The sequence below is a fragment of the Aedes aegypti genome, chromosome 3 (assembly GCF_002204515.2).
Source record: "Aedes aegypti strain LVP_AGWG chromosome 3, AaegL5.0 Primary Assembly, whole genome shotgun sequence".
Classification (NCBI taxonomy): Eukaryota; Metazoa; Arthropoda; class Insecta; order Diptera; family Culicidae; genus Aedes; species Aedes aegypti.
The window spans coordinates 389,306,173-389,323,156 of record NC_035109.1 but is presented as its reverse complement, the minus strand read 5'-3'; the positions used below and the strand labels follow the sequence as shown (position 1 = coordinate 389,323,156).

Sequence of the window (16,984 nt, the reverse complement as noted above, 5' to 3'; positions counted from 1 at the left end):
ATTACTCGTGGGAAAAAATATTTCAAGTGGAGGAGCTGGAATTACCTGTACAATATTGGCATATAAATTTACTTGGGTATTTCCATCCGAACGGTAACCCAACGGAAAAAACTAGATTGCGAATGAGCATGATTATGATTAACCTGATAGGAATGATTATTAAGCAAGCATTCGTTAACTGAAAAATGATAATTGTTAGAGATTCTGCCTGGGCGATCCCAGAAAAATGTTGCAGTTCATCTACCTAGTACGAGCCTCAACGAATCTTTTGCGCGAAGGGCAATGCCAAAAGTTAAACCTATGGTTGCCCCCGCAATTTGCGCAAACAAATACACCTTCACAGAACAGACATCCTTAGCGTGAGAAGGACTTTCGCAAATCTTGCAAGTAGCATCCATGCGACAATGTTTGGTTCCATGACCCCATTTATGGCATCGACAGCACTAAGTGGGGTTCTGGAAATTTCTTCCTGGTTTCTGAAAATGTTCCCATGTCACACAGACATCGAACATAAGTCTTGCTTTTTCCAAAGCATCAAAAATTTTTCGATCACTGTTTTGTTCCTAAATTCATAATCCTATCAGATATTCTGAAATAATTTCAGAATGCGTCTTAATCACCCCACAACTTTTTAATGTACATTCTAGATGCAATAGAGATTGATTTTTGTTCATTTTGAAAGTGCTTGGAATTTTACCGTAAAATTTTAATTTGGCCCATAGTGCCTCGCATGTGGGTAAGAGCAATAAACGTGGAAAGGAGTTTCACCTACAACAGTCCACTTCATATACCGTGCCCAGCTTGCTCACTGATTTATAATGCAAAGGATTGACAGAAGAAGTGAATACCGTGTGAGCTGTGCCATCTGGGCAAAGAATGACCGTTAGTTGAGAGCAGCATTATAAATGCTGGCAGATGACCAAACGTGAGTGTGTGTCTAACTGGTGAAACTTCTAATGCCCTTCGCACGAATCGTGCGTGTGAATTTGTTGGTCTTTTATTACGGATTGCATGCACGTCGCAGCAAGTGGTCGACTGAGGATGAAAATAGAAATGTGCAGCGGCGGATTAATTTTAGTTTGTGAGTTTCCTGTTGTTCCGCATGGTGAAGCTGCAGGCCGAGCAACTTCTTGGTCTATAAAGCTGTTCACTGTACATGTGTCGATGATTTTTTTTGTTCATTACTACAATCTCTTTTTTTAAATTTTTGGTTCAGAATACATCAATTTCTGTTTCAAACATGATTGATTACACATGAAATCGATTTCAAAATATACAGTCAGTGACAAAAGCTAGTGACCAAATGCTGTTTTTTTTTGCATACAAAATGCCCAAGCTTGTGGAGTGTGCGCTCATTAAATTTTAGTCATTATACAAAGAGTTTCAGAGGGATGTTCAAAGACAAAAGTAAGTGACCGTGATATTTTTAAATTTAATTCTAAAACGGTGAGTTGTGGTTGGTATGTTTGTCCAGCAAAATTGTTTACAATAAACTAGTTGTTCCAATTATACTGTCATCAGCAAAAAAGTTTGTGTTCCTGATCTTTTAAACCATCAGGATCATTCCTACTCCAAATCACTAAAAAGAAAGTCTGAAAGATACGGAGAAACTTTTTCGGTGACACCATATATTTAAAACTGCTACACTGTCATTTTGCGCAATCATTTTTGTCTTTCTTGATATGAATTTGGAATTAATATGCACTGATTGCATCTAAAACAAAGGCAATTCGTTAAAACCAGGTCAAATCACCATATTGGAATTATTGTCTTATTGCTAAATTGATTCGGATTAAAGCTAATTAGATCGTATGTATGCTAACCTGCGAAATGAGCTATCATCATCCCATCATATTCGCAGATTATATTTGATGCAGTTAATCAACTCTCCCATCAACGTATCTGCCCAATTTACTCGTTATTATGAGCTGGCAGAAAAACTTTTCTACCACATTCCGCCCAGCCGGTTGCTCTGCTGTGCTAAATGACGACCTAAATGGAGTTAATTTCATTACACAGTTTTCATAAATTAAAATTAACCCTGTTAAATTAATTATTAAAATGTGATTCGCTGTTTAGCACAAGAGCACACATATCTAACCGTCATTGAGCACGTGCCTCCTCCAGCAAACCGACCGAACGCTGAGACAGCCGTTTGGCTCAATTTCAACTATGGGGGGCACCGCCTGCAGACAGCTTTGAACTCCCATGCCGTCTCTAGATGAAAAATCACTCTGATCGTACTTTCCATCAGAATGCTCTTCCTCCTCTCGGTATGGCAGCTTACACCATCCTTGGAACAATAGAGAAGCAACACCCTCTATTGGTTTGATACCCGAAATAATGGCTTTCCTGAAATCCCCAGCGTTCCCTTTTACAGGGTGTCCGCGAATTATCCGAACAGCAAAATATTGGAAAGATGATCTCGCATTGAAAACAATGAAAAATCAATGTCTATGTACCTTTTATAATACATCTATACCTTAACACAAAATACAACTACAAAAAATTTCGAAATGATTGCTTGTAACTGAGATAGGCAAGTTTAAATTTTTCGGAGACGTTTTTCCTGAGGGCCGCTAGTCATACTGAAGATGTGTTATCTCTAAAATTTAAAAGAGATGAATCCAAATGTCCTATTATTATTTGAAGTAACCGACAGCTTAGTGGCTTCAAGTGAGACTGGAAATAGAAAATTATACGGTTCAAATCCTGTGGGTTCTATGGACATTTCTCTTCCATCATAAAGCTCGAAAAACATCTCCGTTTAAGAAACCCTAATACATTTGGCTTGGTTTTGCAAATATTTGAAATCGGAAATGTGTCAAACTTACTTCTTAAGAGTATAATAAGCCAATGTTTAAAACCATGCAAGAATATTGAATTTTTTATGCTTGATTGTATAGAGCCATGTCTTCAAAGTTTGTACGGATAATTTGCAGACACCCTGTACACGCAAACCAAAACACAGACAGAGGAGAAATTTCTCCAGCCAGCCACAGACTATATGGAAGCCAACCGAGTGAAAGCTGCCAGCTCCTCATAAATTTTAATTATGTATCATATGTGTCTCACATTCGTAATTTGTTTGTTTCACTTTTGTGCCTCTTGTTTTTTTTATGTGTGGCAGACAATGCCTCATTTGGGGTCCCGAGCCCCACCATTAGTGTTCTGGGAGACCAAATGAGGTCGGAAGCTATTTCATCAGTTCACCCGTTCGCAGCTATCCTTGTGCTGGGAAGCGCAGGGGATAAAGGGAGAACCCAGTGTGTTTGCAATCGTTTTTAATGAAAAAAAGACCACTTATTATGAACTCAACATTTGAAAGATATGTAGTATTTACCATTTACAAATAAAGCAAATTCTTCTTATTCTTGACATTAACATCCTCACTGGGACAGAGCCTGCTTCTCCGCTTAGTGTTTTTATGGGCACTTCCACAGTTATTAACTGAGTGCTTTATTTGCCAAAGTTGCCATTTTTGCATTCGTATATCGATTATACTATATACCCTGGGAATTCAAAAAAAATTCCATTACTAAAAGATCCTGGACCGACTGGGAATCGAAGCAAATAATCACCAGGTTTCGATTCACATCTCTAGCATATGACACTATTTGGACTATGTTTACTAAAAGTGTCATTCAATCTGGAAACTTTGATTGTAAATGATGTAAATCTACTTTGTTATTGTTTAGCTTCAAAAGTTCCACAAAAATCAAAATTTATGGGATTCAACCAGTCACCCCTAGCCCTAGTTGCAATACTAAAACAAACTACCAGACAAATTTTCATCCAATTTGGAGAAGATTAGGAGGTGCCTCATGTCGAATTTGTGTTTTTTGACTATTTTTTACACTCCAAAATTTCTAACGAGAATTTGGAAAAAGGAAAATCAAAATAAATACCACTAGTTGAACGTATTATTAGTACTTTACAACTTTTGAGAACACTGTATGCCGATTAGAGATGGTTTTGACCTCATAAAATTGATTTCTGTTCATTAAAGTACCTGTAAAACATACATTTCTATACAGTTTTTGTTCTACAAGATTCTTAACCTCATGCCTAATCATAAAAGTTCAACCGTAGTATCATACCTTTGTTATTTCTGAACATTATTGCAGTACATCATTTTTGTATCCGAATTACAGATAAATTGTAAAAAATCGTCGGAAATATAACATTCCTCATTCCCCTGCATTTAGAGCTGCTGCCAAATGGCGCGATTGCTGACATGTTACAAAATTGAACATAGTAGCTTTGCTTTTTCAATGATGGATGATGATTGAAGAAAACAGCTATCAAATGTCATCAACGCAGTTGTGTTTCAAACAACATTCGCATTTGATGCCAAGCAATTACATATGTGGTATAGCCCCGAGGTTAAACTTCTCGACTACCGATCTTTGCAACCCTGCAAAGGTGTGGAGCGTAGCAAGCTTGGTGGGTGAATCAAGTGCGCGTAAATTTGGAGAACGTAAACAGCTAAAAATATGTTGTAAATTTCAGTTTATTTTCATGTACATATTAGGAGCACCAATAGGCGGCATCCACAAATTACGTAACGTCTAGAGGGAGGGGGGGAGTAGGCTCAAGCGTTACGACTCATACAAAAAATTAAAAATTTTCATACAAAAAGCGTTACGAAGGGGGGGGGGAGGTGGTCAAAAATTTCCAAATTTAGCGTTACGTAAATGGACGCCGCCATATAAACTGAAATGTCAACGACAAATAGCCTATTTTTCAATCGAATTCACTTTAAATTTACACGATCATGTAACATTCAAGCATCTTTACTGAAAATTAAACGTGATGCTATAACTATAGATGATTTTGATTTACTTTTACTATACTCTTCCGTTTGCGCTACATCGAAATTTAAATATTTTTATCTGTGTAGGGCTGAACCGAGAATGAAGAGATGCGGCCACGAACCTGCGTGAATCTGTTGATCCAGTGTTATCTGTTTAGGTTTTAATTAAATGAATGAATGAAAAATGAAATTATATGATTTGTTTGTCAATGTTTATTGTTAGGTTACCATATATTTCACATGATGGGCTCAGAATAGTTCGTCATTTATCTTCGTTCATAATGGTTTCAGACACACCGTGTAGAAGACAACATTTTTTTCGGTTGCTGGAAAGCAGCTTCATGGCGATTTTTCCACGTCCATCTCACCCAACTGAATGGGTGGATAATTTAAAGCTTGTGTGCTCGGTGATAACAGTGGCATCGACAGCATCCTCATTCGGTGAGGTGAAGTAACAAAAACACAGAGAAATAATCTGTTTGTTTTGTTGACTTGTATGTGATTACGGGTGTAAAGAATTAAAAGGTCTGCATTACCCGGAGGTGTAGATGGAACGTAAACGATTTAATGGCATCCTCCACAAGAACAGACAGTGGTGAAAATGGCAGTTCGAATCAGGTTGACCCGTAATCGTCGTTATCCTCCTGTAGCACACGTCCGCATCCTGGTTCAGTGCGTCAATGAAGACAGTGTCAAGGTAGGTGTAAAGTTTCCGTTCTGTTTTTTGTACGTAATGACTGTTTAATGGAAGCTTCTTTAGCAATGATGTTGTCGGAAATTGTATCCATAAACAGTTTTACAGTTCCATTGCAACAGTGGATGATAGTGAAATGGGATTTGGATCTCAAGTTCAAAGTTCTTTTATGAGTAGGAAAGTTCATCTTATCTTTTTTTTTAACAATGATCATGGACATGGGCATTATTACATACGGCATAAATAACAGCATGGTTAATAAAAAATGAGAAAATCGTTTGAACGTGGATTTAACATACACAAGCATCAAAAAAAAAAAAAAAAAAATGCAGACAAACACAGTTCGAACGAAACGTGTAAATTTCTGAGACATATAATGCACATAATTGGAGCGTGGAAAATCATGGATATTTACATGATATGTCATGTAAACTTCAATTACATGTCATGTAACCCACCAGGATTCTGTGTGATTACATGACATATAACTCATTTTTACATGATTTCAGACTTAAATTTACATGACGTCATGTTTACATCGCATAAATGAAGTTTACATGACGTGTAAACTTCATTATTTTTAACTGTGAAGCATTCGATCTTCACCTACTCTGTTAATACAATTTTGCTAGCGATTTTAATTAAAAGAAAACAAAAACAGAATTCTGTAAGAGAATTTTGAGGTAAAACATTGTTCCTTTGGTTAGTGACAGCTTATATCAATACTAGCTCATAGGGTTTTAGCAAAACGCACGGTGCTCCCCTGACCGTTATTATAAGAAAAAAATCTCCATGAAATCAGTGCTCACCAGTCGTTTTCTATAGATAAGATGCATGTCTGGGCAAAGTTTTAAAAAAATCGTGGGGCTCGTTTTGAAGTTACGCCTTTTTGATTGTGCAAGTCCACAAATTCAAAGCAAATCTGAGATATTTAAACAGTTTTTTCGTTGGCCGTGATTATCAGAAAAATATACAATCATTATTTGATTCAAAGTTGATTGGTTTAATTATTTGTATTCTCTGGGAGGAGTTTTGAATGAGAAGATAGACGATATTTGCAATTACAACCTTTTTGAGATGTAACCTTTAAAAACAGAATAATTAAACATTCTAGTTCCATTAGGCATATTCAAATGTTTTCAATGATAAGTTGTACTTATATGTTGCCAAAAAGAATTTCACAAATAATTAATTTTCCTAAGACTCAAGCACTGTTACGCATTGCGGGACCGTTTTTGTATTATTATTACAATTATTCATAAAATATTGTTATAGCTCAACTAGCTACCCCCTCGGCTGTCCCGGAACGGTAATGCACTTTTGGCCAAACTATGCAACTGTAGACCTCTGTCAACACTTTTCTAATCGTTTGCAGCATACATTACTACATTTAGATTTTTCACACATCTACAATTTTACCTTTGGGTTTTCTGGTCTGTTCGATTACACAAACACGTAAGAGTCCTGGATAAACACAATAGTAAAAGAATTGTATGAACCCATTTTCAAGCCAAATCGTGAAGAGAAAGCCTCAATAATTAAAATACGCTAAAGAAAAGTTATAAATATCCGTTATTATTTGGTTTCAATGGTTCAAATGAATCGTAACATTTGCAAGGCTTAATTTCACATGTCTTACTTAAAAATTGAAAACATTCTGGAGAAGATTCTACACTTTAGCCCCGAGATTCATTTTCCCTAATGTCATTACCCGAATGTCATTATGCTGAACGCACTATTACGCTGAATGGCTGAATGCTGTCGTCCCGAATATGACATTGCTTCATGATAATGGAATTCAAAGTTATGCCATTTTGGGAGCTTTAACTCGAGGTGATGGTCTTCAGGTTTATGGTATTCGGGGTATTGGATTTCACAGTATTTTAAAAACGATAAATTAAATATGGTCAAAACGTAGTTTTTTATGGATTCTACAAAATTCCAGTTTACGTTACCAGAAAGTCGGAAATTGCTCTTTAACCTTATTGATTACCTGCTGGTCTACCTACCATAGTATGGTTTGAATCCTACACAAACTGAAGATTTCTACGTAAACTTTTTTCTGCCACAAACTGTGCTTGTGAAGTTAAGATTTATCAGCTGCTCAAACTATTCACAAATGAAAACAAAATTGCGAGTTACACAAACCTTGCTAAGCTAACGAAAATAATAACGGTTGTTATGAACATTACATTATTTTCTTCCATTTTATATCGCTGCTTTCCTCGTCGTTAATTTTATTTTATTGCATACACTCGTACCCATAACCGAAAACTCAAGTCCGAAAGTATTTCTTGCGCTTCGATGTACAATATGTAGTACTGACATGCATGTAAAATATTCTGAATCGTAAGTACATGGGTTCACCAAACTAGCCAGAATATTGTGCTACAAAAACTAATTTGGTAACGAAGAAGGCATTACAGAGCTAACTTCACAGCTCTGTAATGCCTTCTAGCCTTTGAAAATCAGTTAGTTGTGAAAGACTTTTGTTACATGAGAGTGCGGTGAGTCATTGAAAATATTTGAACAACCTTAACGGTATAAGTGCAATGCCTAATTATTATATTTGAAATTTGTATTTTAATGGTTACATCTCCAAAAGGGCGAAACTTAATTTTATTTTATCTTCTCATTCAAAACTCCTCCCAGAAGTTATAACAAAACTATATAAACCAAATTTGATTCAAATTTAAATATTATATTTATTCTGACAATCACGGCTAATGAAAACCCATTTAGATATCTCAGGTTTCCTTTGAATTTGTGAACTTATACAATCAAAATGGCGTAGCTTCGAAACGATTTTTTTAAAACTTTGCCCAGACATACATCTTATCTATAGAAAACGACCGGTGAGCACCGATTTAATGGAGGTTTTTTTCTGATAATAACGGTCAGGGGAGTATCGTGAAAACAGAACCGTCTATCACACATATATGAAGGTTAAATGCGATATTTGACTTTTATTAATTCATTTGCCAAACTTTTTTAGAATTTCCATCAATAGCAAAAACAATAAAATTGAACACTGAAATATACCTTCCCTCAATAGTATCGCGAGTTCGGTTGAAACTGAATTAATTCCCGCAATAAGGCACCTTCGTAAGATTAAAAGGTTTCACTCAATTACCTCGCAAATCCTAAGCACAAAATTAGAAAAGTTTTTCCAATTCTAATTACTGAACAATGTCGACACCAGGACCAGAGCTGCGGCTTCGGGTCAGCCATCTGTGCTTGTTTAGATTGAAATTTATTTCCATTGCTCACTATGAAGGATATAAACCAATGTAAAGCGCCACACTAAATTTACCAAACTGACGATGAAGCCGGAACTGCACCACCACCGGGGGAAATGGCCGTAAGTATCTAAATGCTTCTAAATAGTGTACACTTCCTGCTGCCAGACATTAGATCGGAAACATGGACCGATGGAAAAGGCATCTGCTGTTACATTCCCCCGAATGCCTCTTTCCATGCTTGCTCGATAAAGCTATACTGCGGCGGTGTGGAATGGAATTAAACTTTTTGACCATAGAACAGCAGCAATTCTCTATAGGTACCGTGAAATGGGATATCATTGATCGGAATAATAATCCTCATAAAAAGCTCGAAGTAACATTTTTTGTTGAAACAATTTTATTGCATGATTGGCGATTCTCGTTGTTATATTCATGAGCTCCTTAAAATGGAGGTTATGTTGCATGTTTTCAAAACAATAATTTGTATGACTGTGGATGAAACTATCCAAATTTTGCTGCCTTTGATGATTTCTGAAAACGACATAACGTTTTTACTGTTTTTTCAATGAATAGCTTCTCTGAAAAAAAAAAATGTTGCAGACAGCAGTCAGGCTCAAAAATTACATAGGTTATGCACTACGGATAATGTAAAATTGGTCTATCATCCTTTGAATATTTTTCAAAGACTCTGACAACAAACTTTCTAGAAGAATCTAGTCAAATAATCTACAAAACCCTAAAAATAATCGACAAAATCTAAAAATTCATACAAGGAAAGTACCCGGGAAATTTTATCAACAATTCATCAAAGATATTCTAAAAAGTTCGTTGAAGCAAACATTCCGAAAGATTTAGTAGAATTTCTCAGGTATTCCCAAAGAGTTTTTAAAAGAAATCCGGAAAAATCTCGCCAAGAAATATTCGTGATGCATTGTTACGTATTAGCCATAATAAGTTATTTTAAGTTTTTGCAGGAAATAAATAATAGGTTTCCTAGAAACCAATTAGTCGGTGTCCAGACAGACTGGACCAAATGATTTAAGGAAAACTTACCCATTAAAAATTAAAAATGTAAAAATATGAAGTTAAGCTAAAGATAAAGTTAGATAGAGATCTACATTTGTATCGGAATCGAAAAAATCAGTACTGATGGAGCCCAGTATTGGGAAAAATATTTGCAGCTATTTCGGGTTTCCATGCAAAATGATTAATTTTAGAGAATTATAACTGAGCAGGCATTGCAGGATACGTTCTCATATGATTTCGAAGCATGATAACTGTGTCAGAATATGATAAACAAATTCTCATGATGTGCTGCGGAGAGTGGTAAGTGAGAGATATTCTCAATTTTCTCAGAATTCAATTCCTGGATCTAAGTGATTAATATATCGATTTGATTTGAATGACATTTTCACAGCACATCAGACATCATTTGAATTTCAACAAATATTTTTGAGTAATTTTTACGATTACGAGTTCAGAAGCAAAAACGGCCTAATTGCTATCACGCTACTGTGAGATAAACCCCCGTAGACGACGGTGACCCAAAACAGCGTCACACAGACTATTCAAAAAATCATAACATTATAAATTTTCATCCAAATGCTGAAAGTTTTTCACTTACAAAAAAAATGTGATCAAACGCTTATAGAAAAATAACACACATGGTTGTAGGTCCGTAAGGGGCTGAGCAAAGATGGTCAAACTAAATAAAAACAGCGTTACAATGTTTCGGAGCTCATATCTCAGCCATCAGACAAACATATTATAATTTTATTTCACCGTTGGAAACATTCAAGATCAGCATTGCATGTAAAAATACCAAACTGAGTCGTAGCAAGGCAAATGGAGAATAGGGGGCTCCCATTTGAAATGTTGACAAAACCTATAAAAAAAATATTTCGGTGCCGCTTTGCAATTAATTTTTGATTTTGTTTAACGATTCGACACTTCCAGTGAATCTTCAAAGAAAAATACTAAACGTGGTCGTAGCAAGGAAAACAGGAGAAAGGAGCTTCCATTAACAAACGCCCAAAGTTTTCAAAAACCATAACCTTATAATGAACAAGCCGAGTTTTGATTTTCTTTTACCATTGGAATACTTAAAGTTATGTTTTTCAGAGAAAAATAATATTACACATGGTCGGGGTTCTGCTAAACCGCACCAAGTGCCAAAATCTTTATTCCGAGATATCTTACTTTAAAGTCTTTTCCTGTACTAGTTTATCGCGGACGATAATTTTATTTTTTTTATCGCTCACATGCGATTAACAGTGTTCAATAAGTACACCGAGATTAAACATACTAGTAAATCATCCAAAATTAACGATGTAATTGGATTTCATTAAACAATATGAAGCACTTAGTTCACTCTGGCTGAACAAAAATTGAAAAATGTGGTTCTTGGTTCGGTATGGTTGGATGTGTTTCATGGTTTTCAACAACTAAAGTAAAATTGGAGATAAATGATGCTTATCATCACCGTGCATGTTGGAATCCCTGTCACAAGTGTTTATGGGAAGGATTCGTATGTATTGAATCAAGGTTCTCACGTGTTCATACATAAATCCTAATGATCGAAGAAAACCATGAATTCACTCTGCCAAAGCGCACCAAGTTGCTCCCATTTGGTGCACCTTTGCTCATCAAGTTCACAGTTCAATGCGTGAAGTGTTCACCAGGAATGACCATCATTTCAAATGTACATTGACCTGCAGATATTTTACTGCAATATAAAAATTACCACAGAATCTAAAAGTTGTTCGATTTCCACCACCATCGGATAGATCATCAGAAAAAAAGTTTCATCGGAATTCGAACTCGTGCCTTTTGAGTGGTAATCTAGTGTGCTACCACTAGGTCATCTTCACTTCTTGAAGGAATGGTGATAAACTTGAATCAAGTAATGTGCACTTTGTTTGACGGGATTTGATGGCGAAAATGCCATTTTCTGAACAACTAAAGCGCACCAAGTCCACCTGAGTTGTTCACACAGTAACAGATTAAATTAATTCGATTTTTCATTACGGCTTCTGTGTGGATTGATAAACATGTTATATAACAAGCAAATACAAGTATTTACGGTATGTAAATGCCTTTACTTCATGTCTAAATGTGATTTTCAGATAAACTGTACTTAGTGCGGTGTGGCTGGATAAAATTTCAAAGAAAATAGATCAACGCCACTGAAACAATATTTAATTTTAATTAATCAATTGCTGCCCAATTTCACTGGCCTCTGTTTCTATGAGTTGCTTGGAATGGATAAATTGTAAGAATATAGAAGGAAATTGGAAAAACATAGCTTTATATCTGAAAAATGAATTCCCTCTGATGACGTGCGTTGGTTTATGGTTAACTCTGGCTGAACAAAATTACAGTTTTACGTGTCATTCCAAACAAAATTTATGACCTAAGATTACAAGGAATTGTGCAAATCACTCAATATTTTTATGGTAGAGAGGTTATGATTATTTAAGTCCTTTGATGTGAAAAACTCAATTTAAGAAAAAATGGCACTTGGTGCGGTTTAGCAGAACCCCGACCACATAGTCGTAGTAAGATATAAGATTTTAAAGGGGTATGACCTATTTCTTGGTATCATTTGCCTGTAAATCAAAATTCAAAACGATGCCATTAAGTTTTTTCTCCACGAAATTGATTGTAGAAGTCAAGTTGTAAAATTTGAATAGAAACATACATTTTCTAAAACACTCAAAATTTATTTTACCTAAAACTACGGAAAACACACTTTTCACCTATTTGTTTGAACCTCAGAGCTCAGTGCAATCACATATAATTTTCAAACATAAAATTGATTGTAGAAGCCAAGTAAAGCTGTTTGAATAAGAAGAAATGAAACATCTGGTTACACTCAAAATTTATTTCACCTAAATAACTGCTAAAATTCTATTTTAAGAGTCTGTTTGCCTGTAAATTTAAATCCAAGTAGTTTTTTTCGGCATGAATTTGCTTATAGAAGTTAAGTTAACACGTTGGAGAAGAAATAGGCATTTTCTTATAACACTTCAAATTTTGGATTGCACTTAAAATTTATTTCACAAAAGAAACTAGGGAAAATCTTCCATCATGAACCTGTTTGCCAGTAAATCATAATGCAAGCGATAACATTTGTTTTTTCGTTATAAGTTCACTAGAAGAAATTATAAAAAATGAATTGCACTCAAAATTTATTTCAATTAAAAAAACTATGAAAAGTCACTTTTTTCTTAAAATCAAAATCTAAGGCTGATGATATGTTATTTTTTTTACATCGAATTGACTGTAAAAGTCAAGTGAAAATTATTGAATTAAAATAGAAATTTGTGATAACACATAACATGTATATTGTCTAGGAAACAACAAATAACAATATTTCATGAGACTGTTTGCCTGAAAATAAAAATTCAAAACGATGACATTGTTTTTTTAAATATTTCTTTACAAACATAAATGTTTATTTATCAGTATTTTACGTAGTTTCTGAGGTAAAATAAATTTAGAGTGTAATCAAAAATTAGTATTACTTCTCCAATCTATTAACTTGTTTTCTATAAAATTAAATGCTATAACATACTATCGATTTGATTTTTTATTCACAAGCATACAAGTTCATGAATTAAGGTTTTACGTAGTTTCTTTGGTAAACAAATATTGTGTGTAATCAAAAATGTCTATTTCTACATTAACATGTTCTCCATACTTCTAAAAGTAAATGTATTCCTAAAACTGCGTGCCATCGATTTGAATTTAGATTTACAGGGAAACGAGCTTATGAAATCGTTTTTTTGTAGTTTCTCAGGAAAAAAAATATGCCTTAAAAACCTTATATCTCACTACGACTATGTGCAATTATATTTTTTTTTCTGCAAGGCATAACTTCAAGCAATCCAATGGACCATGCTAAATAATTTTAGTAGTGTCGAATCGTGAAACAAAATCAGAAATTGATTGCATTGCTGCACTGAAATATTTTTTATAGATTTGGTAAACATTCTAAATGGGAGACCCTCATTCTTCATTTGCCTTGCTACGACTCTGTTCGATATTTTTTCATGCAATGCTGGTCTTGAATGTTTACAGCGGTGAAAGAAAATTATAATATTTTTGTCTGATGGATAAGCTATGACCTCTGGATCATTGTAAAGCTCTTTTTTATGATGACATATTTTCAAACCTCCTTGAGACTCTGTATTCCTAACTACGACTATGTAAAATGTTTTTATTTATAAGTTGATGAGTCAAATTTTAGTACTGCGAAAGAAAATTTGGAACCGAATGATTAGTTTTATAGTAATGGCTGTTAAAAATCTGTGCAATGCTAGACTTTAGCACTGTTTCCTGACAGTCAAAGTATTTTTTTTAAGAATTTAAATGATTGATATAATTAAACAAAGAATAGCTTCCAGATAACTTCAGCAAGGATGTAGATTATGACAAAATAAACATTTTTTGTTGAAGACAGTTATTGTGTATAATATTCAGATTTTCAATAAAATAATTTTGAATATTTAGTCGAAATTTTCTTCTAAGTCTAATTGTTCTTATGTTGAAACTCGTGATTGGAAAAGTAACTCAAAAATATTTGCCCTCCAATAGCCTTACACCTAAAAATTTTTGTCACACCAAAATATTCTCACACCGTGTTTGTCATATGTTGCATGGCGTCGTAGCTAACAAAACCAACACATAACGCACACTGTTGGATTGTGCATTTAATTCAAGGAGCGTGCTTCTGCTAAATTGCCATATAATGCGAGGTATGCACCTGAAACGTAAAGCGCTCAAGTAAAATTTATCTTTTTTATCAAAGTAATTTTGACAGCTGACCCAGTATGAGCGAAGTGTCACTTTTGCTTGCGGAATAATTGAGCGGCACATTTTTCCGTACCGAAAAGTTACAGCTCCATTTGATTTGTACGGGAGGCGTTACCGACGTTATGAAATCAGCTCTACTTCTCAGCAGCGTATAGCTCAAGTAATTTCGGTAGCGGAATCATTCCTTGACCGTTTCTTGTCCTATCCTTTTGCACAGTACTTATGATCCCATATCCGGCCATAAAGTGACGTGTGAGTTTTTAGATCCCCACGTTGAAAATTTGCATGACAATTTATTCGGCAACAAAACGAACAATGTATGTTGAAATTCATGTTATACCTGATGTACTGTGGAAATTCCATTCAAATCAGCTCATAAGCAACTAAGCTCTTGAATCATTTTGTATGGGAAATCGAAAAAGTTGCAAATGTATTGTTTAATACTGTATCTTTAGAACAACAAAATATCATTTAGTCCAGTCTTTCTGAACACTGATCAATTTATGAAATTTTACCAAGAACTCTTTGAAAACATTGTCAGACATCCTTCAAGATTATTTGTAGAAACTTAACAAGGATCGCTATTATGGATATCAGTCAAAATTGTTTACTGGCATCTCGATGAAGTTTCCGAGGATTTTACCCGTAAGATAGCAAAAACTTCCACGATTGGGCCGAAAATATGCAACGAATTTCTTATGGATATTTCTCTAAACGATGTTAGGTTTTGCAGTGCTTCTATTATCTATGTTCAGATAAAAGTTGAACTAATTTTATTCTAAAAATGTTTGCAATGTAAAAAAGCAGCTTGGTTATGATGCTTCTATGGAAAACCAGACAGGTCAGAAACATGTATTCATCAATAGCTAAAAATGACACTTTTCCACAATAACTTCAAAGAACCCCTGATAAAACAGACCACAGGTTGGGAAACCATGCTATAAATAATGCTGAGTTTTAGTAGTACATTTCATACATTTAGGCGTTACCAAATATTGTTTAAATGTGTGATAAATGTTACTCCAAATGAGCTAAGTCAAGAAATTGCCAGAAACCTTTTTTTCAATCGTGCACAAAACTTTCAGAGAACAATATACAGCGTACAGCCACCAGCAATAGATGCCAGTACTTGTTAAATATGGCAGTAAATATGGTCGGGGTTCTGCTAAACCGCACCAAACGCCATTTTTTTCAAAAATGAGTTATTTACACAAGAGGATTCAGATTATCATAACCTATCTACATTTAAGATATCGAATAATTTGAACCATCCCTCGTTGAGTAAATTCAAAATTTTTCTCTGGCAGGATATGTAAAACTGAAATTGTATCCAACCAGAGCGAACCATAAACCTTAGCTTGTCATTGGAGGTTATTTAGTATTCCGATTCAAAACGGCATTTTTTCTAAATACTTCCTTAAATATTGCTTAGTGGCCATTCCGGACAACATACAGTAACAACACCAAAGGATTTTAGTATGTCATGTAAGTTAACGGCTTTGTAAAATACAGTATTGTTTCGGTGGTGCTGATCTAATATCATTGAAATTTTGTTCAGCCACACAAAATCGTGTTTTTGTATGAAGAAAAGATATCAACATTCGCAAGACGCTTACCTTCGCTTTATATATAATATGTCGATGGGTCCATGCAGGAGCCGTGATGAAATATCAAGACATTTAAATTTGATGTTGTCTGAATAATTTGGAAACACTTGGTGCGCTTTAGCTGTTCAGAAAATGACGTTTTTACCTGTTTACATCATCAAACCTCCTAGATCAGATCGCGCACAGCTTGTTTCGAGTTATTTGCTCTCAATTCAACAGTTCTAAATGACCGAGAGGTAGCACGCCTTATCACCACTCGAAGGACACGAGTTCGAATCCCGATTAATATTTTTTTACGTTGTCCCTGATATGGAGTCATATAAAATCAATCAACTATTATCAAATATTAAGCTTTTATGACTATTTTTGAACAATAAAGCACAAGCCGTTTCATGTACAACGGGAATGATGAAACGCATGTCATTCTTGGTATCCACTTCACATAAAATTTAATAATCGTGAACTTGTTCAGCCAAAGTGTATTAAATGCGAGTAACTTAGTGCGCTCTGGCAGAACAAATTCATGGATTTCTTCGATCGGCACATTCTTTAACTACATCATTATTGTCTTTTTCTAATCTTTGAATGCGTGAGGGACTTGGTTCAATAACTCTTCTGTTGAAATAGATAATCCATCAAGAGAAAGTCGGTAGAATACATTAGAATACGAATTGGCTTGTACCAATTCATACCACTACATTGTGGCCAGTTCTATGGAAAATTACAAATCTTTTCCGTTCACAGTGCATAAACATTTGTGACAAGCATTCCAACATGCATGGCGATGATATGAACCCATTTTATTTCT

At 34.9% G+C, this 16,984-nt stretch overlaps 1 protein-coding gene across 6 annotated transcripts in view; it reads right to left on the bottom strand.

Annotated features, from left to right (window-relative positions):
* The window catches only part of LOC5568971, a 79,036-nt gene that overhangs the window by 35,945 nt on the left and 26,107 nt on the right, over nt 1–16,984 (bottom strand). The window lies entirely within an intron of this gene.